At 32.7% G+C, this 26,631-nt stretch overlaps 1 protein-coding gene and 1 long non-coding RNA gene across 2 annotated transcripts in view; both read right to left on the bottom strand.

The window, feature by feature from the left end:
- LOC127724653 (E3 UFM1-protein ligase 1-like) overlaps positions 1–26,631 on the bottom strand; it is a 244,588-nt gene that overhangs the window by 204,145 nt on the left and 13,812 nt on the right. The window lies entirely within an intron of this gene.
- On the bottom strand, positions 18,440–25,273 carry LOC127724819 (uncharacterized). Its single transcript, XR_007992731.1, has 2 exons — positions 22,526–25,273; positions 18,440–19,497 (listed from the first exon to the last, which is right to left on the bottom strand). It is a non-coding gene; the product is annotated as an uncharacterized LOC127724819 (long non-coding RNA).

Genomic DNA, 26,631 nt, shown 5'->3' with positions numbered 1-26,631 from the left:
GATCCATACTCTTAAACACAAGTTATTGTCTGGAAACTAAACAGATGCTTATTTGGGCCTCTTTTTGGCCCCTGATTCCTAAACTGTTAGGACCATAACCCCAAAATCAATCCCAACCTTCCTTTTGTGGTTATAAACCTTGTGTATAAATTTCATAGATTTCTATTTACTTACACTAAAGTTATTGTCCTGAAACCAAGTGTCTTCGGACGACAATGACGACACCGTGATACCAATATACGTATAAAACTTATAAAAACTGCAAAATTTCCTTAAAATTACCAATTCAGGGGCAGCAACCCAACAACGGGTTGTCTGATTCGTCTGAAAATTTCAGTGTGGATAGATCTCAACCATGATAAACATTTTAACCGTCAGATTTGCTCTAAATGCTTTAGTTTCAGAGATATAAGCCAAAAAGTGCGTTTTACTCCTATGTTCTATTTTTAGCTATGTCGGCCATGTTGGTTGGCAGGTGGGGTCATCAGACACATTTTTTAAACTAGATACCCTAATGATGATTGTGGCCAAGTTTCGTTAAATTTGGCCCAGTAGTTTCAGAGGAGATTTTTGTAAAACTTAATGGATGACGATGGATGCCTAGTGATGAGAAAAGCTCACTTGGCCCATTGGACCAGGTGAGCTAAAAATACTGAAAATGAAAAAAAAGACTTTTTTAAATTTTGCTTTTTTGAATATCTCTTAAAGGGGCATTATCTACCAGATATAAACAAAAATTAATATACGATTTTTTTTGTTCAATCATTAATGAAAGTGAAATAGTGAAATAATAATAATTCGCTTTTAGCAGCCAGTTCGATTCATTTTTGTCAAAATAAGCTAAGACACATCGTTAATAAATTATTCACTTGAAAGTGAATAATTCGACCTCATTGAATCTGTATTCATGTGACCTTCAATTTAACCCCTTAGCTAGAGATGGGTTACGCATGAATTAGGCGTGTTCAGTTATTAAAGGGAAAAGAATGTCAACATTAAAAGTGAAACAAGAGTAAACCATGATTAACAGATATTTTTAACATATAATATGAAATCAAACAGACTTTGAAAAATCAAATCGCATGAGTTTGCTATCTATTTATATCTATATTTATGTTTATATCGGTTTATGTGACCGTCGGCACTCTTTGGAGGTCTCCTCGATAGTTAATTAAATGGCTTCTAGACTAAAATACACACGAAGTGCTGATAAATATTATCAATCCCATGCATTGTAAATTGTTTATTTTAAACTTTTTATAATTATTTGGATATACGTTTTAGAATGTTCTAAATCAAATATGACAATTTGAGTCAAATCGGTGAACATGAATTTGACAGCAGCTAATGCCCCTTTAATCATATAAAAGCTTCTATCAAAGTTTCATTAAATTCTATGAAGGTTTGACAAAGTATTTGATGCTTAAATTTCCCCATTAGAATATTCATCCATCCCTTTGCTCAACTTACCGACATAGATTTTATGCCCAACAAATGCACAAATGTAACTTAAAACCAAACACTTTGACAGAAAGATAACAATTGGAATTAAGCGTACTGTTTTTGATTTCTCCTGATGTGAACACCTAACATTTTTCATATTATAACTTGGTTGAAATGTATAGCAAATTTATGAACAAAAAATAATACAGTGGAATCTCTGGTGTCCCCGCTGCCAGTGATATCCCGCATTACCTGATTTCTTCATATCCGCAATGTTACATAAATAGAATTGTTCTTGTAATTGTTTTATTCTTCTGAAGGGATAGAAAAGATTAAAATTGATAAGTTCAAGCATAAATTCATGATTGCAATCTCATGATTAACCATATTCCATAAAAATTATGACATTGTTAGAAAAAATTGGATTCATTTTACGGCAAATTTTATCAAACTGAAAAAAACTTTTACTCTGCATCCTCAGCAGTCTGGTTGGTTCAAACTGAACTGCATTTTGTAGTATACAATCCTTCCTTTTTTCAAAATTAACTAATTTTAGAAGGTATGCATGCGTGAAATCACCCCACATTTTAAGACCCGTCAAAACAGGGGTTTCCCTAATTTTGCACACACATTACACATAATCATAGAATTCTAGAAATCATACATTAAGAACATTTCATGAAATTAAAAGTATGTCATGAATTTGTTCACAATTTATCACCTGATTATTGGTTTTATGAGTTTACAACAGTGAAGCCAAAAGTCTTAGGTGCACGGATACACCTGACTGCTCCTTACTTGTGTTTATTTGGTATCAGGTTTCAGGTTGTTCCGGCCCTGATAGGAGGAATACTTATTAGGAAACGGTATTGATGATCAATGACAACTGATGTTTTTAAATTTTTATGGAAGAGATTTGACAAATCAAATAATATTTCTCAATTTGAGTTTGAGTCTTTTTATTACAACTTTGTAAAGAAAAAAGTTTGTGTGCATTAGCTTGTGGATCAGCTTGTATGTAACCAATTGTTATTATACCAGTTGAAAAGATTATTTTAGATCAAAGTCATATGAAAAATTGCTGATTAATGTTGACTAATCATGTTAAAGGGGCACTAGCTGTCAAATTCATGTTCACCGATTTGACTCAAATTCTCATATTTGATTTATAACAATGTAAAACATTTATCCAACCTATTAAAAGTCTAAAATAAACAGTTAACTTGACATGGGCATGATAACACGTAGCTTCATTTCGTGTGTATTTTAGTCTAGACACCATCTAATTAAATATCGAGTTGACCTCCAAAGTCATCCGATGACCATATAAGCGATTTAAACATAAATAAAGATATAAATAGATTAAGAGAACTCGTGCTATTGGATTTTTCTAGGTCTGTTTAATTTCATATTATAGATTAAAAATATATTTTATCATCGTTTTTACCTGTATAAGAATGATTTTTTGTGGATCGGATCAGTCAATCAAATGATTTACCTTTGTTTTACTTTCAATGTTGACATTCTTTTCCATTAAATAACTTTACACATACAATTCACGTGTTATCCATCTCTAGCTAAGGGGTTAAATTGAAGTTCACATGAATACGGATTCAATGAGGTCGAATTATTCACTTGCAAGTGAATAATTCATCTTCAATGTTTCTTAGCTTATTTTGACAAAATTGAACCATACTGGCAGCTAAAAGCAAATAATTATTTCACTATTTCACTTTCATTAATGACTGAACAAAAAAAAAATCATATATTAGATTTTTTATATATCTCGTAGCTAGTGCCCCTTTAATGATTGCACTAACTTCTGTAAAAGATGTTTTTATTATAATTATGCATAACCAATATTCCTGATATATAACTTAACCAACATTATTGCTTTAAATACTGCATATACTGTATATATATAATCACCCCTATAAGAAAACTAGAGTCTCTAAAGAGCCTGTGTCGCTCACCTTAGTCTGTGCATATTCAACAAAGGACACTCTCAGACGAGAATAGAATTCATGACAAAAATCTTTGATTTGTTGATCTTGTATTGCTGATCATTTAGTCTGTTTAGTTTCTCTCTATCTTCTTTAGTTTTTGCTCAAAACACAAAAGAGGGTAAAAAAAATCCTCAATAAGGGCAATCACTCTTAATTGGTATAAAACCACTAATTCATAGCCCCATTGCTCTCTATGTTAAATTCTGCAATTTTAAGCATTAATGGCTACTTTGTCTTAAGTTCAAATAAAGTGGCAGTCATTTCATGTCAAAACTATACCTTCTCCTGACTTGTGCTGAAAAATTCAACATAACTTTAATTGCATGTTAGAGCGTACTGGTTCCCGAAAGTTTGATAGTACAAAAACTGGTACTTCCGATCTGTACAACAGGGCAAATGTGCCCTCCTTTTAATATTATAATTTTATATACTTCTTTATTATTCAAAAGAAACTTTCAACATTGGTTCTACAGTGATCCCAAGTCCCCAGGCTTTCATTTGATACCAAAACTTCCCAAATATTTCACCTATTGACAAAGATACAGCTATGCGTAGGAACTATTTTGTTTAAAATATGTACTACTTTCTTGTATGTTCTTTCAGACCAGGCCTGAATAAGTGGTTATATACCTATATAGAGTGACAGTCTACTAACTAGATTGGCAAAATTTGACTTTGTTAGTAGATCTTGCCTTGCTGATCATTTTTGTGATTCTATTTATCTATCATAATTTTTGACATATAAGGCAAAACGCAAAAAAAAAGGTAAAAATCGTCATTAAAGGGCAATAACTCCAGTAAGGAATCGTCAGACAATTTTGACCATGCAGACTTATTTTTGTAGAACTTGTCTTGTTGATCATTTTTACAATTCAAAGTATTACTCTATCTATAATAGTTTTCAAGATAATAGGCCAAAATGAAAAATAAATGGAGAATGTGTCTACGGGCCACAGATGCCCTCACTGGTGAATATGCATGAGTCAACTTCCACATACCGAGGCAGGATTCACATCGTTAAGACCATTTGCGATTATAAGCATTGTGTATAAGTTTCATAACATTTGGTTGAGGCAAACTTAATTTTAGAGAACGGAAACAAAAATTCAGCAATTTCTTTGTTTATAAAGGGGCATAACTCGTGAACGGAAAAAGTGACGCCACCCAATTTCAAACTTGATCTGTGTTTTGTGGTAATAAGCATTGTGTATAAGTTTTATAACATTTAGTTGAGGCAAACAAAAGTTAGAGAACGGAAACGAAAAATTCAGCAATTTTTATGTTTATAAAGGGTCATAACTCATGAACGGTAAAAGTGATGCCACCCAATTTCGTACTTGATCTGTGATTTGTGGTAATAAGCATTGTGTATAATTTTCATCACATTTGGTTTAGGTAAACTAAAGTTAGAGAACAGAAACCAATTTTTGGGATGTTCGGGACAGACGGACAAGGGTAACACTTAATGCCCCTTCCGCTATGGCAAGGGCATAAAAACAGTAAAATTTGTCATTTCAGGGCAATAACTCCATTAAGGAGTCTTCAGACGATTTCTTAATTGTAGATCTTGGCATCATTTTTGCTTATTTAAGTTTCTATCTATGATATCTATTATAATTTTTAAGATATAAGGCAAAAACACAAAAAATTGGTAAAAATCATCATCAAAGGGCAATAACTCTTATAAGGAGTCGACTGGCGATTTCGACCATTCAGCCTTATTTGTAGAACTTGTCTTGTTTATCATTTTTACAATTCAAAGCTTCTCTCTTTCTTTTAAAGTTTTCAAGATAATAGGCCAAAATGAAAAACAATTGTAAAATTTGTCATTTAAGGGCAATAACTGCAATAAGGAGTTGTTGTACCATTTCCTCCATATTGTTTTAATTGTAGATCTTGTCTTGCTGATCATTTTTGCTTATTTAAGATTCTAACTATCTATTATAATTTGTAAGATATAAGGAAAAAAATGCAAAAAATTGGTAAAAATCGTCATCAAAGGGCAATAACTCTATACTAGAGGCTCTCAAGAGCCTGTGTCGCTCACCTGACTCTACTTTGGTTTTAGAAATCATGTAAAGATAGATAAAAATCATAACAGATACCCAAATAATGATTGAGGCCAAATTTGGTTTAATATTGGTCCCGTTATTTAATAAAATATCCTGGTGGTCATCTTGAACAGTAAATCGGCAACAAAGTAACAACACTTGGTCAGCACCTCATAAGGAACATTCATGCCATGTTTGGTTCCATTCTATTCACTGGTTTTCTAAAAGAAGACATTTGTATGTATTTCCCATAGGGTCCTATGTTAAACTAAGTCCCCCGCTGTCGGCCATCTTGTATGATAGACCGACTGCAAAGTAACAACACTTGGTCAGCACCTCATAAGGAACATTCTTTCCATGTTTGGTTTCATTCCATTCAGTGGTTCTCTAAAAGAAGACATTTGTATGTATTTCCCATAAGGTCCTATGTTAAACTAAGTCCCCAGCTGGCAGCCATCTTGGATGATGGGTCTGCTGCAAAGAAACAACACTTGGTCAACACATAATAAGGAACATTCATGCCATGTTTGGTTTCATTCCATTCAGTGGTTCTCTAAAAGAAGACATTTGTATGTATTTCCCATAGGGTCCTATGTTAAACTAAGTCCCCCGCTGGCGGCCATCTTGGATGATGGACCAACTGCAAAGTAACAACATTTGGTCAGCACCTCATAAGGAACATTTATGCCATGTTTGGTTTCATTCCATTCAGTGGTTCTCTAAAAGAAGACATTTGTATGTATTTCCCATAGGGTCCTATGTTAAACTAAGTCCCCCACTGTCGGCCATCTTGGATGATGGACCGACTGCAAAGTAACAACACTTGGTCAGCACCTCATAAGGAACATTCATGTCATGTTTTGTTTCATTCCATTCAGTGGTTCTCTAAAAGAAGACATTTGTATGTATTTCCCATAGGGTCCTATGTTAAACTAAGTCCCATATGTCGGCCATCTTGGATGATGGATCGACTGCAAAGTAACAACTATTGGTCAGCACCTCATAAGGAACATTTATTCCATGTTTGGTTTCATTCCATTCAGTGGTTCTCTAAAAGAAGACATTTGTATGTATTTCCCATAGGGTCCTATGTTAAACTAAGTCCCCCCCTGTCGGCCATCTTGGACGATGGACCAACTGCAAAGTAACAACACTTGGTCAGCACCTCATAAGGAACATTCATGCTATGTTTGGTTTCATTCCATTCACTGGTTCTCTAAAAGAAGACATTTGTATGTATTTCCCATAGGGTCTCATGTTAAACTAAGTCCCCCGCTGGCGGCCATCTTGGATGATGGATCAGCTACAAAGTAACAACACTTGGTCAGCACCTCATAAGGAACATTCATGCCATGTTTGGTTTCATTCCATTCAGACGGAAGACGAAGGGACGACGGACGCCAAGTGATGAGAAAAGCTCGGCCCAGGTGAGCTAAAAAGGAGTCAACTGACAATTTTGACCAGGCAGACTTATTTGTAGAACTTGTCTTGTTGATCATTTTTATAATTCAATGTTTTTCTCTATCTATTATAGTTTTCAAGATAATAGGCCAAAATGAAAAAAAAAATGGTAAAATTTGTCATTTAAGGTCAATATCTCCAATAAGGAGTCGTCAGACTATTTCCTTCATATTGTCTTAATTGTAGATCTTGGCTTGCTGATCATTTTTGCTTATTTAAGTTTCTATGTATCTATTATAATTTTTAAGATATAAGGCAGAAACGCAAAAAAATAGTAAAAATCGTCATCAAAGGGCAATAACTCTTATAAGGAGTCGACTGACGATTTTGACCAAGCAGACTTATTTGTAGAACTTGTCTTGTTGATCATTTTTACACTCAAAGATTCTCTCTATCTATTATAGTTTTCAAGATAATAGGCCAAAATGGAAAAAAAATGGTAAAATTTGTCATTTAAGGGCAATATCTTCAATAAGGAGTCGTGGGACGATTTCCTCCATATTGTCTTAATTGTAGATCTTGGCTTGCAGATAATTTTTTGCTTATTTAAGTTTCTATCTATCTATTATAATTTTTTAGACATAAGGCAAAAATGCAAAAAATTGGTAAAAATCGTCATCTTATTTGTAGAACTTGTCTTGCTGATAATTTTTGCAATTTCAAGTTTCCCTCTATCTATTATAGTTTTCAAGATAATAGGCAAAAATGAAAAAAAAATGGTAAAATTTGTCATTTAAGGGCAATAACACCTACAAGAAGTCGTCTAAAATATGGACAATTGGTAGAACATTTTTGCTCATGTCAGATTCTATCTATTTATATAAGTTTTCAAAATAATAGACAAAACTTGCATTTTACCCCTATGTTCTATTTATAGCCATCAGACACATTTTTGTAAAAGTTAACAGACGATGATGAGGACGACGGACAAGGACGACAAGTGATGAGAAAAGCTCACTTGGCCCTTTGGGTAAGGTGAGCTAAAAAGGAGATGTGGCATGATTGCCAATGAGACAACTATCATCTAATAATTAAACATTAAAGGTAATAAAATATTTCAATATAAATATTTTACATTGAAAATAATATATATATTTTGATATGAAATAAATATAGATATTTAAAATATTAAAAACAATATTTGAATAAATGGCTCCTCTAGTCATTGCTAATGAAAATTATATATTAGATTATGTATCAGTAACGCAATTTTTGATCGTCCACCTTTGGCTTTGCTGTTGTTCCTTAAAGTCATTAATATTAATGGACTACGTGTTGAATATATATAGTTTTTATACTTTTGAAAAAAAAAATTTTAATTGGGACCGGATCAATTTTAAATGTGTGCTAAATCAACTTGGGCGAGAACGACTTGGGACGGATCAACTTGGGTCTGATAGATATGAAAGCATGTTTACATCATCAGTCTGAAATGAAAATGCTCCACAACAAAAATACAGTGGAATCCCATGTCCACACGGCCAGTGATATCACTCACTACCTGCTTTCATCATATCTGCAATGTTACACAAATAGAATTGTTCTTGTAATTGTTTTTGTCTTCAGAAGGGACAATTGAAATCAAAATTGATAAGTTCAAGTATGAATTTATAATTGCAATCCTATGATTAACCATATTTAGCCATTTTCCATTAAAAAAAAAACATTATCAGATAAAATTAGTTTCATTTTAAGTCAAATTTTTATCCAAATGAAATAAATTTTGCTCCGCATCCTTGGAACCTTCAAACTGAATTGTATTTCGTATAAAATATTTCCTGTATTCCAAATTAGCTATTTTTAGAAGGCTGTTGATATTTATCTTTTTAATACTGTTTAATGAAATCGTAACAGTGTGTACTGGCTGGTCATTATTATGATACCATTCTGATACGCCTACATAGCTATTGAATATGATGACTTGATAGATAAGAACAGCACGTGTAGCCAAAACTGAGAGTTGTAGATTTGTAGCGTAAATGAATATAATATATGAATCAATGAATATAGTTAAAAGAACAGAAAATAAGAACAGAAATATAGTGTTTAATTATTTAAAAGCCAAGCGAGTAAAACATGGATCTATCATGGTGGAGGACCTAAATTATATATATTAATATTGTGACTTTAATTTTAAATGTTTCCTTGAATAATATACGCAAACAACTGTTGAAAATTGAAGAACCTCCGTATATAAACAATAATTAAATGAAAGAACCTTAGTGAGTGCGCTCACATACCCCACGTCCCCATATTGTCATTGGAGAAATAAAATAAGTGTAAGAAAAAAAACTGGTATCAGAAACAAGAGTGCACACGCTGAAATGTCTTGCCTTCTTTACTAATCATTGATATAATGTTGATAGTCCTAAATTTAAAGCTTTACTACAACTATCACATACACTTAACATGATCCAAGAAAATGAGGTCAAGGTCATATAAACCAAACAAGAAATACATGTACACCTTACAATCATTCAATACACTAAATATAGTTGACCTATTGTTTATAGTTTCTAAGATACAGACTTAACCAAGAAAACTAAACATTGACCAATGAACCAAGAAAATGAGGTCAAGGTCAGATGAACAATGCCAGGCAGACATGTACTACAGCTTGCAATCCTTCCATACAACAAATATAGTTGACCTATTGCTTATAGTATTAGAAAAACAGACCAAAACACAAAAACTTAACACTGAGCAATGAACCGTGAAAATGAGGTCAAGGTCAAATAAAACCTGCAAGACTGACAGGTACATCATAAAATATTTCCATACACCAAATATAGATGACCTATTGCATAAAGTATTAGAAAAAAAGACCAAAACTCAAAAACTTAACTTTGACCACTGAACCATGAAAATGAGGTCAAGGTCAGATGACACCTGCCAGTTGGACATGTACACCTTACAGTCCTTCCATACACCGAATATACTAGACCTATTGCTTATAGTATCTGAGATATGGACTTGACCACCAAAACTTAACCTTGTTCATTGATCCATGAAATGAGGTCGAGGTCAAGTGAAAACTGTGTGACGGGCATGAGGACCTTGCAAGGTACGCACATACCAAATATAGTTGAACTATTGCATATAGTATTAGAAAAAAAGACCAAAACTCAAAAACTTAACTTTGACCACTGAACCATGAAAATGAGGTCAAGGTCAGATGACACCTGCCCGCTAGACATGTACACCTTACAATCATTCCATACACCAAATATAGTAGACCTATGGCATACAGTATAAGAAAAACAGACCAAAACACAAAAACTTAACTATAACCACTGAACCATGAAAATGAGGTCAAGGTCAGAAGACACCTGCCAGTTGGACATGTACACCTTACAGTCCTTCCATACACCGAATATACAAGACCTATTGCTTATAGTATCTGAGATATGGACTTGACCACCAAAACTTAACCTTGTTCACTGATCCATGAAATGAGGTCGAGGTCAAGTGAAAACTGTCTGACGGGCATGAGGACCTTGCAAGGTACGCACATACCAAATATAGTTATCCTATTAATTATAATAAGAGAGAATCTAACATTACAAAAAATCTTAACTTTTTTTTCAAGTAGTCACTGAACCATGAAAATGAGGTCAAGGACATTGGACATGTGACTGACGGAAACTTCGTAACATGAGGCATCCATATACAAAGTATGAAGCATCCAGACCTTCCACCTTCTAAAATATAAAGCTTTTAAGAAGTTAGCTAACGCCGCCGCCGCCGCCGCCGTAGCCGCCGCCGCCGCCGCCGCCGGATCGCTATCCCTATGTCGAGCTTTCTGCGACAAAAGTCGCAGGCTCGACAAAAACTAGAGGCTCTAAAGAGCCTGTGTCGCTCACCTGTATTTACTGATGCTTTGGAAATCATGTAAAATAAGGTTAAAATTATAATTAATAGTATTAGATATTAGATATTATAATGATATCTAAGATAATAACAAATAAAAACTGCTTCGCTGAGCGCAGCTAGATACGCCCACAGAGGTCCAACCCTGAACAGTTGGGGCAAAAATGGACACAATATTCAAGCTTGATTCAGGTCTGAATTTGGATTGTAATTAAATATTTGACATATTATAGGTTTCTGAATAAATGTAGTCAAAGAACTTGAAATTGGTTATATGAATTGAATTTATATTCAATTAAAGATTTCTTGCTGTTGTGCAATACTTAGTAAATCTGTTATCAGACTATAAACAAATAAAGTTCAATTAATTCTCAATGTCATATAAGAAATTTATGAAAAGAAAAAGACCATAGATATAAACAATTCACCAAATTTTCATGAGAATTGGTGACAGCATTTTTGAGTTATTGTCCGAAAACTGGAAAATCACCCCTTTTTTAATGAATAAAACCCCACAACTCAGAAATGTAAAATGTAAAATTTATAAAATTCTAAAGCGAGCTTACATCAATACATACAAACAATTCACCAAAGTTTCATAAGAATTGCTGAAAGCATTTTTGAGTTTTTGTCAGAAAACTGGAAAATCCCCCTTTTTTTTATGAATAAAACCCTGAAACTCGGAAAAGTAAAATCTAAAATTTATAAAAAATCGTAAGGGAGCTCATGTCAATAGATATAAACAATTCACCACAATTTCTTGCAAGTTGGTGAAAGCATTCTTGACTTATTGTCTGAAAACTGGAAAATCCCCCTTTTTTTAATGAATAAAACCCCATAACTCGGAAACCTAAAATCTAAATTTTATAAAAAACTAAAGGGAGCTCACGTCAATAGATATAAACAATTCACCAAAGTTTTATGCAAATTGGTTAAAGCATTTTTGAGTTAAAGTACGACATGTTGACAACGGACAGACGGACGGACAGACGGATATACCATAATACGTCCCGTAAACGGGCGTATAAAAACTGTAAAATTTCTGTAAAATTACTAACTCAGGGGCAGCAACCCAACAACGGGTTGTCGGATTCGTCTGAAAATTTCAGGGCAGATAAATCTAAATCTGATGAACATTTTTGCCACCTGTCAGATTTGCTCTAAATGCTTTAGTTTCAGAGATATAAACCAAAAACTGCATTTTACCCCTTTGTTCTATATTTAACAAGTTGGCCATGATGGTTGGAAGGCGGGGTCATCGGACAAGTTTTTTAAACTAGATACCCTAATAATGATTATTTCAAGTATGGTTAAATTTGTCTCAGTAGTTTCAGAGAAGAAGATTTTTGTAAAAGATTACAAAAATTTACGAAAAATTGTGAAATTTTGACTATAAAGGGCAATAACTCCTAAAGGGGTCGACTGACAATTTTCGTCATGACAACTTATTTGTAGATCTTACTTTGCTGAACATTATTGCTGTTTACAGTTTATCTCTATCTATAATGATATTCAAGATAATAACCAAAAACTGCAAAATTTCCTTAAAATTACCAATTCAGGGGCAGCAACCCAACAACAAGTTGTCAGATTTGTCTGAAAATTTCAGGGCAGATAGATCTTGACCTGATAATCAGTTTTACCCATGTCAGATTTACTCTAAATGCTTTGGTTTCAGAGATATAAGCCAAAATCTACATGTTACCCCTATGTTCTATTTTTAGCCATGGCCGCCATCTTGGTTGGTTGGCGGGGTCATCGGACACATTTTTTAAACTAGATACCCTAATGATGATTGTGGCCAAGTTTGGTCAAATTTGGCCCAGTGGTTTCAGAGGAGAAGATTTTTGTAAAAAGCTAACGACGACGGACGACGACGACGACTGACGAAGGACGACGGACGGCAAGTGATGAGAAAAGCTCACTTGGCCCAGGTGAGCTAAAAATTGAATCATAATTTTCTGTCAATATGCACATCTACATAGTATGTCCTTATCATCTACACAGTTTCATGAAATTCTGTTGTGTGGTTTGAGAGGAGTTGCGATGACAAAAGGTTGCAGTAGTATATTGGACAAATAAGTTCAAAGGGGCATAACTCCTGGAAAAAAAATTGAATCGTAATTTCCTGTCGATATGCACATCTACGTAGTATGTCCTTATTATCTGAAAAGGTTTAATGAAATTCTGTTGTGTGGTTTGAGAGGAGTTGCGATGACAAACTGTTGCAGTAGTATATTAAAGTAAATAAGTTCAAAGGGGCGTAACTCCTAGAAAAAGAATTGAATCTTAATTTCCTGTCGATATGCACAACTACATAGTATGTCCTTATTATTTAAAAAGGTTTCGTGAAATTCTGTTGTGTGGTTTGAGAGGAGTTGCGATGACAAGAAACAGGACTGACGAACTGACAGACTATCGGACGGACGGACAGACAGACCGACGGACAGACGGACGGACGGGTCAAAACATTATACCCTCCTCAACTCGTTGCATGGGGTATAACAAGTGAAAGTTTAATGGTCAAGATTTTAGGACCTGTGGTATCGAACATCTGTGTCTGGATATTCACAGAGAGATATTTATGATGTGGTTTCTCGCCAGCTAACTTCGAACAATCATTTTATGATCGTCCAAATGCAAATGCTTTTCGTGAGCAAAGACCACTATTCCCTCCAGAATCAAGTCAACCCAACTGGTTCAGAGACCGTGAACTAATTATGAGGCTTTTGAATATATAACTTGTTAGCAACACTGTAGTTTATAGATGAAGATCTTGTGTATATAATCCAATTATTTGACCAAACATGTATTTGAAGTCTGAGTTTATTGAGTGTATATACCTGTATTTTTTCACTTACATATATAATTATCATTATGCTAAATCTAGCCTGCTGGAATATCAATGGGTTTCATATTGACAAATTAAATGATATTGCAGCAGATAACAAATATGATATCTTTAGTATTGTAGAATCTTGGACATCTTGGGAGTCAAACATTTCTCTGCCTGGCTACTCACATATTACAGTTCATGCAACTAAAGCTAAGGGTAAGAGAGGTAGACGATCAGGCGGAATTATAGTATATTATAAAAAAGAATTTTCAACTTTAAATATCATAAATAAAGTTGTATCTACTAAAGACTATATATGGATAAAATTAAATAAAACACAACTGGGTTTACCCCATGACATTTACATTTGCACTTTTTATATTAAACCAAGAATGGCTTCAGTTTCCCCTGATCATGATTCATTATTTGAAAATCTTAAAAACTCTATAGACAACTACTCCCAAAAAGGGAAAGTTATTTTAATGGGAGATTTTAATGCCCGGACTGGAGATTTGTTTGATTATATCGAACTAGACCACATTTCACATATAGATAATAATTATCTTCTAACAAACTACTCTGTAGATGACCCATTAACCATAAGACAAAACATGGATACAACTGTAAATGAACAAGGCAAAAATATTATTGATCTTTGTATTGAGTCAAAAATGAGAATTCCTTATGGCAGAGCGATGGGCGACTCCCTATTTTTACCTATTTTTGTCCAAATGGTAGAAGTAATATAGATTATGTTATTGTCAGTGAAGACATTGTAAATAGTTTTCCTTTTCTCCATGTACTTCCCCCTAATGAACTATCAGATCATTGCATTGTATGGTTTAGTCTGAAAACTTTAAATAATCTAAACAATAACTCCAAACAAGATTACAATTTTACTTTTCAAATCCCAGGAAAATTTTGTGTAGAAAATGGAAAAAATGAATACATATCTCTGCTAGAAAATGATGAAGAGAAAGATATTGAATCATTTCTCCTCCAAGTCAATGATCCAGAAAAAGATATTAATACTCTAACTGAACATTTAACTAATATCATGATTAAAGCTGCAAAGAAATCATTTAATTTCAAATTATTCAAAAAGAAGAAAAAGAAAAAGAAGCATGACTGGTATAATGGTAATTGCTTCATTATGAAAAAAGAACTTCGCGAGTTTAGGCAAGAAAATGCAACAGTATCCAAATAATGCACATATACGAAGTAATTTTCATAGACTTCCCAAAGAATATAACAAATCTTTGAAATTAGCAAGACAAAAGTTTGTCAATGATTTAGTTACAAAACTTGATACTCTACATGAAAATAATCCCAAACTATTTTGGGAAACTATTGACAAATTAAAAAATAAAACTGTAAAAACTAATCCAATTAGTATCTCTGATTAGCACAAATATATGAATGATTTATATGCAGCAAATAAAGATGAAAACCCCAATTTTATACCTACAGCTCAAGATTTCTCAGATACAGGCCCTCTAGATTTTCCTTTTACTTGTGGAGAAGTCCGTAAAGGTATTCATAAGTTAAAAAACAATAAACAACCAGGCATTGATATGATTCCTTACGAATTTATAAAATATGATAAAAATAAGTTATTACCTTCCTTTGTCAATTTATTTAATAGGATTTTATCATCGGGTGTATTTCCAGATTGCTGGAATATCTCATGTACCACATTTATACATAAGAATGGTGATATCAATTGTTGTGATAATTACAGATGCCTAGGTCTTACAAGCTGCTTCGGAAAACTTTTCACTTCTTTATTACAAACTAGACTTAATGGATACCTAGATGATCATAATCTATATAACAAATTTCAAGCCGGATTCAGACCAGATTACCGTACAACTGATCATATATTTACAATAAAGACAATACTGAACAAATATATCTTTAAACACAAAAAACAGATATATGCCTGTTTTGTAGACTTTTCCAAGGCATTTGATTCAATTTGGCATGATGGGTTATTTGAAAAACTTTTAAAACTGGGAGTCAAAGGACATTTTTTCCAATTACTTCACCATATGTATAATAATGCAAAATTTGTTGTAAAAAAAGATAACACTATTACTGAGCCATCTAAATTAGGAAAAGGTGTGCGACAAAGTGATGGCTTAAGCCCCCTCTTATTTAATATATATGTCAATGACATTGATTCAATTTTCCCCCAAGATTCATGTTTTCCGGTGCAGCTTATAGATACTAGAATGAATTGCTTATTATATGCTGATGATTTACTATTACTATCTGAAAGCAAAGAAGGTCTTCAATCCTGTTTAAATTCTCTAAAAACATACTGTGATAGATGAAAGCTGAATGTCAATTTAAATAAAACAAAAATTATGATCTTCAGTAAAGGTAAAAAAGATTTCAAAAAATTGAAGTTTTTTTATTATAACAAAGAAATTGAAATTGTTGAGAAATATAAATATCTGGGTATTATCATTTACGTTAATGGAAATTTTAAACATGCTGCAGAACACTTATACAAACAAAGCTTAAAAGCACTTTTTTCTCTGCATTCTAAGACATTTGGATTCAATACTATAGATCATAAACTAAAATTAAAACTATTTGATACTCTAATAAGACCCATAAGTACTTATCATGCTTATGGATCTGAAATATGGATTAGTGACTACAATATAAAAGACTCAAATATTGATAAATTACCTTTTGAATTCTGTAAAAATATTTTAGTTCACAAGAGAAGTTCAAATATGGCAGTGAAGTGTGAATTAGGAAGATAACCTACTTTGAATCATATACTAATCCTAGCCCTTAGATATTATGATGGACTTAAACAGCTTCCATCTGACAGACTGCTTAGTGAAATATATAAATTAGATCATTCATTATATACTGATGGACACAGATCTTGGCACAAATTTATCTCGAACTCTATTGAAAAATATAATTTAACAGACAATAATCTTAATTTAAAGAACTTAAAGGAAAATATTAATAACCAACATTCTAATAACACTTTGCATAATCTAAAAAAATTACGTTCTATTGAACAAGACAATAAATTACATTTCTATGCCAATATTTATTCAGAAGAATTTAAATTGCAAAATTATCTATCGTATAAATGTTCTCCTAATATAACAAGAAATCTTACAAAATTAAGAATTAGTTCCCACCCTCTTTTGATTGAAAAGGGTAGATATTTCAGACCAAAAATTAAGAGAGAAAACAGAATATGCTTGAACTGCAATCAAATAGAGGATGAAAAACATTTCCTTATTTATTGCAAAAAAAATGAAAATTATAGAAAACAACTATTTAATAAACTAAATATTAATTCACAAGATCTGTGCCCTGAAAAAGTTATGAAAACCATTATTAGTTTACTTAACCCACAAAATATTGATGATACAAAAAATATATGCCATTACATACAATTATGCTTTGAATCTTTGGAATTTTATTCATTTAACCTTGATTTGATATTTTGTCATACATAATATATATTTATCTATCTGATGTAATATCATGTTAATGTGGGGGAAGACATCATTATACTTTGTATTGATTTTCCTGATTTAATAAAAACTTGAAACTTGGTTTCTACATAATGAGTTCTAACAATTTGCTTTTTTTTTTTAAAAAAGGCAATACGTTAACCTTAGAACTTTTTTATGCTAATTATTATTTCAACTGAATTGTAAATTATATCTCAGTATTTTCATTACCATGTGTGTGGAGGATAATATTTTCTTTTTATTGTAAATCAGGACAATTATGGCATGTTGAGAGTGGTGTTAAATATAAAGTAGGCAGACATGGAATGTTTTAATTTCAATAGTTCATTTCTGGAAGGTGTCAGCTTTCATTTTTACCAGTGTGAAAGGTCAAACTACTACCAATGAATGACACTTCTAGGGTGTTTATTGGTAGAGGTAATATTTCAACTAGAATTCCTCAGTAATTAGGTCTTTCCACTTTTCTGTGGAAAGACCTATTGTATTTGTTCTGATTATTAGGTCTTTCCACTTTTCTGTGGAAAGACCTATTGTATTTGTTCTGATTATTATTAGGTCTTTCCACTTTTCTGTGGAAAGACCTATTGTATTTGTTCTGATTATTATTATTAGGTCTTTCCACTTTTCTGTGGAAAGACCTATTGTATTTGTTCTGATTATTATTATTATTATTATTATTATTATTTTTTTCTTCCGCCTTATTTTGTTCTCGCGTAAAATTTTTGTTTCGCAAGATGTCGCTTAGATATTTCTTATATAGTATCATACAGTTTATGCGCTTTTTATTTTCACCCATTCTAAGCCGAACAATTTTCTTTGTAGGAGTTATCTCCCTGAACACTGTTTTCCTTGTTATTGCATCTCCTTCGTAACAAATAAAGATATCGACAAAATTCTTTTTCTAAATTATTTGTTACATCCTCAGGAATTTTTGCCTAATTTGGATCGAAGCGATCCAGTGAGATCTTAAAGGAGTTATCTGCCTTTACCAAATTAATTTGTCGTTATGTTTTTGTAACACGTAAACCGTAAGCCGTATAAAAAAAATTTGACCAAAATGTTAGTCGGGACATGATATAACTGGAAAGTTTTTGTCAAAATGGTACGCGTCATTGTTTTAGGGGTTCCATGCCACTGAAATAGCAAAATGAACAAAATGAACTAATTATAGCCTCAAACTTTGCAGCTATCATGATGTATACATGCATCTTATCTTAATTTATCAACCAAGGTCCACCATCCTCCATCTCACCCCCCCCCCCCCCAAATTTTTTTTTTCTTCTACTTTGAAGAATCCCATTTCGCCTTGAAGTTCAGTCCTGTACATTTTACTGTAAAAATGCAATCCTTCTGATGTACAAACTTCTTAAATAGAAAGTCATTCCTGCAAAAAATCGGCTCCAATTCATGTTCCCGTTAGACGCGGTCCGCTTGTTTGAGAAATAAAATTCAATGACGTAGAAAAATCGTAAATATTGCTGAAATCCTACAATCAAATTTTTTAATCATGCATTAAAATACAAAACTGTGCTCCCGTAAACATGTGAACGTAAGATGCATGCATGATCCGTCATCAATGACCTGTAAATAATAAAACCAATAGTGGTCATGTTTGTCCGATCAGTACACATGTGCTCTGTTCAACGGTCTCCCCTGAAAAGAAATTAATATTCTAACTCCAGACATATATATTCGAGCGTCACGTGACTTCAAAACATCATCACGCGCGCGGACCTAAAATTAGAATAAAACATTCGAGATCCATATCCAAATATGGAAAGTGAAACTTCCAAGACAAAATGTTACTCATTTTTTTTCTTCCTACAAGTTGAAACAAAATGTACACACAACACATAAAAGAAACCATGAAGTATCAGTTCTCGTAGCAAATAGAGAAAATAAGAAAAAAAAGAAGATGTTAGGATTTTTATTTATTAGGAAATCCTGAAGCTGTCCGTTTGGGAGTGCGGGATATACAAGTACGCAGCCTCGTCAGAATATGAACGTCAAGTCCGATGCCTCGCATAGAGAGAGTGTCATGCAAACTTTCAATCAATCAATCAATCAATCAATCAATCAATCAATCAATCAATCAATCGACCAACCAACCAACCAACCAACCAACCAATCATGTTTCGGAGGGGAAAGACCGTTTAACAATTGTTTTTAAAACAATTGATTTATATTGTAAATGTGCACTTTTAACCATTCTAATTTACCATATATATCATAAAATGTCTCACTGGCAAACACCCACCTCTTTTCTTTCCTCTTCTCTCCATTTATTAGGTCTTTCCACTTTTCTGTGGAAAGACCTATTGTATTTGTTCTGATTATTATTATTAGGTCTTTCCACTTTTCTGTGGAAAGACCTATTGTATTTGTTCTGATTATTAGGTCTTTCCCCTTTTCTGTGGAAAGACCTATTGTATTCGTTCTGATTATTATTATTTTTTTCTTCCGCCTAATTTTGTTCTCACGTAAAATTTTTGTTTCGCAAGATGTCGCTTAGATATTTCTTATATAATATCATACAGTTTATGCGCTTTTTATTTTCACCCATTCTAAGCCGAACAATTTTCTTTGTAGGAGTTATCTCCCTGAACACTGTTTTCCTTGTTACTGCATCTCCTCTGTAACCGTAATTTAAGAAAGCGACAAATTTATTTTACCAAATTGCTCGTTATATCCTCAGGATGTTTTGTCCAATTTTGACCGAGGCCATACGTAAACTCCATATGAGAGTTATTTCCCCTTCTGTATTTGACATAAGGGATATATATTAATGTATAGCATGAATGGTAAGTAATAGAGACCTAAGGTATATTGATTTGAGTTCCTTGGTTCATTTAAATGAAATTGAGGCCAAGTTCAAAGGTCAAGGTCATATTCTAAATTTTGACTTTTCCTTGTTATTTGATCTCCTCTGTCACTTTTAAAAATACAAATTAAAGAACAAGTGCAAAATGTTTGCCTAATTGTGATTAAGATATGATACATTTGGTCTGAAACAATCCAATGACATCTTATAGGAGTTAGGTTAATTGATTATTACTCCAACTTGTTACATGATAAAACCATAGGGTCTTTTGCAAACTGTTGGTTGACATATGACCTTGAAAAATGTCAACCGGAAGCGACCTTGAGTGAACCAGAAGTAGTATTTTTTGCACTTATTTCATGGAAAAGTACCTAGAAACCATATATTTTTTGAATGACCATAGGTTAACCTATCTTTTGAGACCGAAAGTAACATTTTATAAACCGGAAGTAGCATATTATCTTCCTTATTAGAGGCATAAGTATATACAAACTATATATTTTTGGAATCAGTGTGAATAAAGCTATCATATGAGACCGGAAGTAGCTAATTATCTCCCTTTTTACATGCAAAAGTATATATAAACTATATATTTTTGGAATCAATATAAATAAAGCTATCATATGAGACCGGAAGTGACATTTTCTAAACCGGAAGTTGGCAATTATATCCCTTATTTCAGGCAAAAGTATATACGGTAGAAACCATATATAAATTGAATCAGTATGAAGAAACCAAAGCTTGGACGCCAATAGTAATTTTGAGTAAACTGGATGTAGCTTCTCATCAATAATTTAGAACATTGATGTGGAAAGACCTTCAATTGTTCTCTGAACAATTGGTTTTTAATTATTATTATTATTTTTTTCTTCCGCCTAATTTTGTTCTCGCGTAAAATTTATTTATTTATTTAACCAAACAACCAATCAATCAATCTGTTCAATACGGGCCCAAGATCTCATTTGTTTCTTTTTCGCTTGTTCCAAGAGACCCTATCCCATGTGTTTTATTACTATATCAGCCAACCAAACAGCCGGCCAACCAACCAACCAACCAACCAATCAATTAATTAATTTATCAATCATGTTTCTGAGAGGAAAGACCGTTAACAATTGTTTTAAAAACAATTGATTTATATTGTAAATGTTCACTTTTAACCATTCTAATTTACTATAAATATCATAAAATGTCTAACTGGCATACACCCACCCCTTTTCTTTCCTCTTCTCTCTATTTATTAGGTCTTTCCACTTTTCTGTGGAAAGACCTATTGCATTTGTTCTGATTATTATTAGGTCTTTCCACTTTTCTGTGGAAAGACCTATTGTATTTGTTCTGATTATTATTATTTTCTTCCGCCTAATTTTGTTCTCGCGTAAAATTTTTGTTTCGCAAGATGTCGCTTAGATATTTCTTATATAGTATCACACAGTTGATGCGCTTTTTATTTTCACCCATTCTAAGCCGAACAATTTTCTTTGTAGGAGTTATCTCCCCGAACACTGTTTTACTTGTGACTGCATCTCCTCCGTAACCGTAAAAGAAAGCGACAAATTTATTTTATAAAATTGCTCGTTATATCCTTTGCATGATTTGTCCTATTTTGACAGAAGCGATATGAATATTCCATATGAGAGTTATTTCCCCTTATGCATTTGAAATAAGTGATATGCATTTGTAACTGGTAAACCATAAATGATAGAGACCTAGGGTCTGTTGATTTGAGGTCCTTGGTCCAAAAAAAAATGAAAATTAGGTCAAGGTCAAAGGTCAAGGTCATATTCAAAATTTTGATTTTGGCTTATTTTCACTTATTTGCAAAAACCGTATAAGATATCGACAAATTATTTTTACTAAATTTTGTTGCGACATATCGTAACATGTAAATTTTGATTGCAAGGGTTCGTTGAACGTAAAAGGGAGTTTTCTCCCCTCCTGTATGTAAAAATATGCGTATGGTGATATAACTCATTAACCAAATATAATTAGGACCTATGGTCTTTTGATTTGAGGTCCTTGGTTTATGACCTTGAAATTAATCTCAAGGTCATAGCTTAATTTGACATTCTAGATTTTGACCTTTGCTTTTACCTCATATGTATACATGATAAAGCCATGAGACTTTGTGCAATAGGTTTCAAACCATTTAACCTTGAAAAATAAACCGGAAGTGACCTTGTTTAAACCGGAAGTAGCTATTTTTTGTACTTTATTAATTTAAAAGTATATAGAACCAGATATTTTTGGATTCAGTGTCAAGTAAATGTTCAAATAGTATCGGAAGTAACATTTTTCAAACCGGAAGTAACAAACTATCTCCCTAATTTAAAAAAATATTGTATAGAAACCATATATTTTTGGAATCAACGTACAATAAGCTATCATTTGACGATTGTAATGACATTTTAAACCTAATTTTACTACTTTCATATTAAATACATGGTTTTTGGTGAAAAAGACCTGCAATTGTTCTCCGAACAATTGGTATTTAATTAGGTCTTTCCACTTTTCGGTGGAAAGACCTTTTGTATTTGTTCTGATTATTATTATTATTATTATTATTATTATTTTTTTTTTTTTCTTCCGCCAAATTTTGTTCTTGCGATAAATATTTGTTTCGCAATATGTCGCTTAGATATTTCTCATATTGTATCGTATAGTTTATGCGCTTTTAAATTTTACCCTGCTAAGCCGAACAATTATCTTTGTAAGAGTTATCTCCCTATTCACTGTTTATCAAGTGTGTGCATCTCCTTCGTAACAAAAAAAGATATCGACAAAATTCTTTTTCTAAATTGTTCGTTACATCCTCAGGAATTTTTGGCTAATTTGGATCAAAGCAATTCGATGAAATTTTATAGGAGTTATCTACCTTTATCAAATAAATTTGTCGTTATGTTTTTGTTACTCATAAACTGTAAGCCGTATAAACCTATAGTCTTTTTATTTAAGGTCCTTGGATCCTAACTTCGAAAATGAGGTCAAGGTCAAAGGTCAAGGTCATGTTCTGAATTTTGTCTTTTGCTTGTTTTTGCATTTTCTCCGATATTTTTAATGTTATATATTAAAGAACAAGTGCAAAATGTTTGTTATATTGTGATGAAGATATAATACATTTGGTCTGAGACAATCCAGCGACATCTTATTGGAGTTATTGCCCCTGAAATGTTTTATTTTAAGGTAAATTGATTATTACTTCATATTGGTACATGATAAAGCCATAAGATCTTTTGCAAAATGTTGGGTGACATATGACCTTGAAAAATGTCAATCGGAAGTGACCTTGAGTGAACCGGGAGTAGTCATTTTTGCACTTATTTCATGTAGAAGTACATAGAAACCATATATTTTTTGAATGGTCATACATTAATCTATCATTTGAGACCGGAAGTGATATTTTATAAACCGGAAGTAGCATATTATCTCCCTTGTTATAGGCATAAGTATATATAAACCATATATTTTTGGAATCAGTGTAAATAAAGCTATCAAATGAGACCGAAAGTGACATTTTCTAAACCGGAAGTAGCCAATTATCTCCCTTTTTACAGGCAAAAGTATATATAAACCATATATTTTTGGAATCAGTGTAAATAAATATATCATATGAGACCGGAAGTGACATTTTCCAAACCAGAATTAGCCAATTATCTTCCTTTTTACAGGCAAAAGTATATATAAACCATATATTTTTGGAATCAGTGTAATTAAACCTATCATATGAGACCGGAAGTGTTATTTTCTAAACCGGAAGTTGACAATTATCTCCCTTATTTCAGGCAAAAGTCTATAGAAACCATATGTTTATTGAATCAGTATGAAGAAACCTATGATTGGACGCCAATAGTAGCTTTGAGTAAACCAGAATTAGCTTCTCATCAATTATTTAGAAAATTGATGTGGAAAGACCTTCAATTGTTCTTTGAACAATTGGTTTTTAATTATTATTATTATTATTTTTTTTTTCTTCCGCCTAATTTTGTTCTTGCGTAAAATTTTTGTTTCGCAAGATGACGCTTAGATATTTCTTATATAGTATCATACAGTTTATGCGCTTTTTATTTTCACCCATTCTAAGCCGAACAATTTTCTTTGTAGGAGTTATCTCCCTGAACACTGTTTTCCTTGTGACTGCATCTCCTCCGTAACCGTAAAAGAAAGGGACAAATTTATTTTACCAAATGGCTCGCTATCCTCAGGATTTTTTGTCCAAATTTGACGGAAGCGATACGAAGACTCCATATGAGAGTTATTTCCCCTAATGCATTTGAAATAAGTGATATGCATTTGTAACTGGTAAACCATAAGTGATAGAGACCGAGGGTCTGTTGATTTGAGGTCCTTGGTCCTAAAGAATAGAAAACTAGGTCAAGGTCAAAGGTCAAGGTCATGTTGTGATTTTTTACATTAAGTTCATATCGCTTCTTCCTAGAAAGAGTTATAGATATCGACAAAACAATTTAACCAAAAAGTTTGTCGCGACACGTGTTTACTAGAAATTTTTTGTCGAAATGGTACGCATCATTTTATTGCAGGGTCAATGTCCCTGTTATGGTCGAATCAACAAATTACTTATCAAAACTTCAAACTTTGCAGCTATCATGTTGTAAATGTTTCTTATCTCAATAATGAACCACAGTCTACCACTAGACTCCACCCCCCCCCCCCTTTTTTTTTCAACTGATTTTTTTTTTAAGTTATCCCATTTCAAAGAAAAGAAGATCGCTTTTAGTCCCATACATTATACTGTAAAATACTAATCCTTCTTATGTACAAATTTCTTTCTGAAATAGAAATCCATCCCTGCAAAAATCTGCTCCAATTCATGTATTTTCTGAAATTAATCGATGAGACACGTGCGGTCCGCTTGATTGCGAAATTAAAATCAATGTATTACTGAAATCCTACAATCAAATTTCTAAACATGCATTAAAATACAAATCTGTGCTCCCGTAAACATGTGTACATAATATGTATGCATGATCCGACATCAATGACCTGTACAAAATAAAAACAATAGTTATCGTGTTTCTTTGATCAATACACATGTGCTCTGTTCAACAGTCTCCCCTGAAAAGAAATTAATATTCTAACTCCAGACATATATATTCGAGGGTCACATGACTTCACAACACCATCTCGCGCGCGGATCTAAATTTAGAATAAAACATTGCATATCCAAATAAGGAAGATAAAACTTCCAAGATAAAATTTACTCCGTTTTCCTACAAATTCAATCAAAATGCATACACAACAAATAGATGAAAAATTGAGGTAACATAGAAACTAGATAAAATTTATAAACGAATGATGCTAGGATCAATTTTTATGAGGACATCTCAGGCGTCCGTTTGGCAGTGCGAGATGTATAAGTACGCAGTCACGCTGGGTCAGAATATAGGCGTTATTTAAGTTAGCTGCGTCGCACAGAGAAAGTGCCATGCAATCAATCAATCAATCAATCAATCAATCTATCAATCAATCGACCAACCAACCAACCAACCAACCAACCAACCAACCAACCAAAACACCAATTAATCATCTTTCGGAGGGGAAAGACCGTTTAACAATTGTTTTTAAAACAATTGATTTATATTTGTTATTATTATTATTTTCTTCTGCCAAATTTTGTTCTTGCGTAAAATTTTTGTTTTGCAAGATGTCGCTTAGATATTTCTTATATAGTATCATACAGTTTATGCGCTTTTTATTTTCACCCATTCTAAGCCGAACAATTTTCTTTGTAGGAGTTATCTCCCCGAACACTGTTTTTCTTGTGACTGCATCTACTCCGTAACCGTAAAAGAAAGCGACAAATTTATTTTATAAAATTGCTTGTTATATCCTTTGCATGATTTGTCCTATTTTGACCGAAACGATATGAATATTCCATATGAGAGTTATTTCCCCTTATGCATTTGATATAAGTGATATGCATTTCTATCTTGTAAACCATAAGTGATAGAGACCTAGGATCTTTTGATTTGAGGTCCTTGATCCAAAAATAAGAAAATTAGGTCAAGGTCAGAGGTCAAGGTCATATTTTAAATTTTGATTTTGGCTTATTTTCAATTCTTTTCAAAAACCGTATAATATATCGACAACATATTTTTACTAAATTGTAAGTTGCGACATGTCGTAACACATAAATTTTGCTTAAAACGGTACGCTAACATTAAATTGGAGTTTTCTCCCCTCTTATATTAAAAGTTAAGCATATAGTGATATAACTCATTAACCATATATAATTAAGACCTATAGTCTTTTGATTTGAAGCCCTTGGTTTATGACCTTGAAATTGAGCTCAAGTTCATAGGTAAAATTGATGTTCTAGATTTTGACCTTTGCTTTTACCTCATATGTATACATGATAAAGCCATGGGACTTTTTGCATTACGTGGCAAGCCACTTGACTATGGAAAAGCCAGCCGGAAGTGACCTTGTGTAAACCGGAAGTAGCTATTTTTTGTACTTCTTTAATGTAAAAGTATATTGAACAATATATTTTTGGAATCAGTATCAAGTAAACTATCAAATAAAACCGGAAGTGACATATTTCAAACCGGAAGTAACAATTTATCTCCCTTATTTAGAAAAAAATGTATAGAAACCATATACTTTTGGGATC

Source organism: Mytilus californianus, unplaced genomic scaffold, assembly GCF_021869535.1.
Source record: "Mytilus californianus isolate M0D057914Y unplaced genomic scaffold, xbMytCali1.0.p SCAF_14, whole genome shotgun sequence".
NCBI lineage: Eukaryota > Metazoa > Mollusca > Bivalvia > Mytilida > Mytilidae > Mytilus > Mytilus californianus.
Note: the sequence above shows the minus strand (reverse complement) of the source record. Positions and strands in the feature narration are given on the sequence as shown.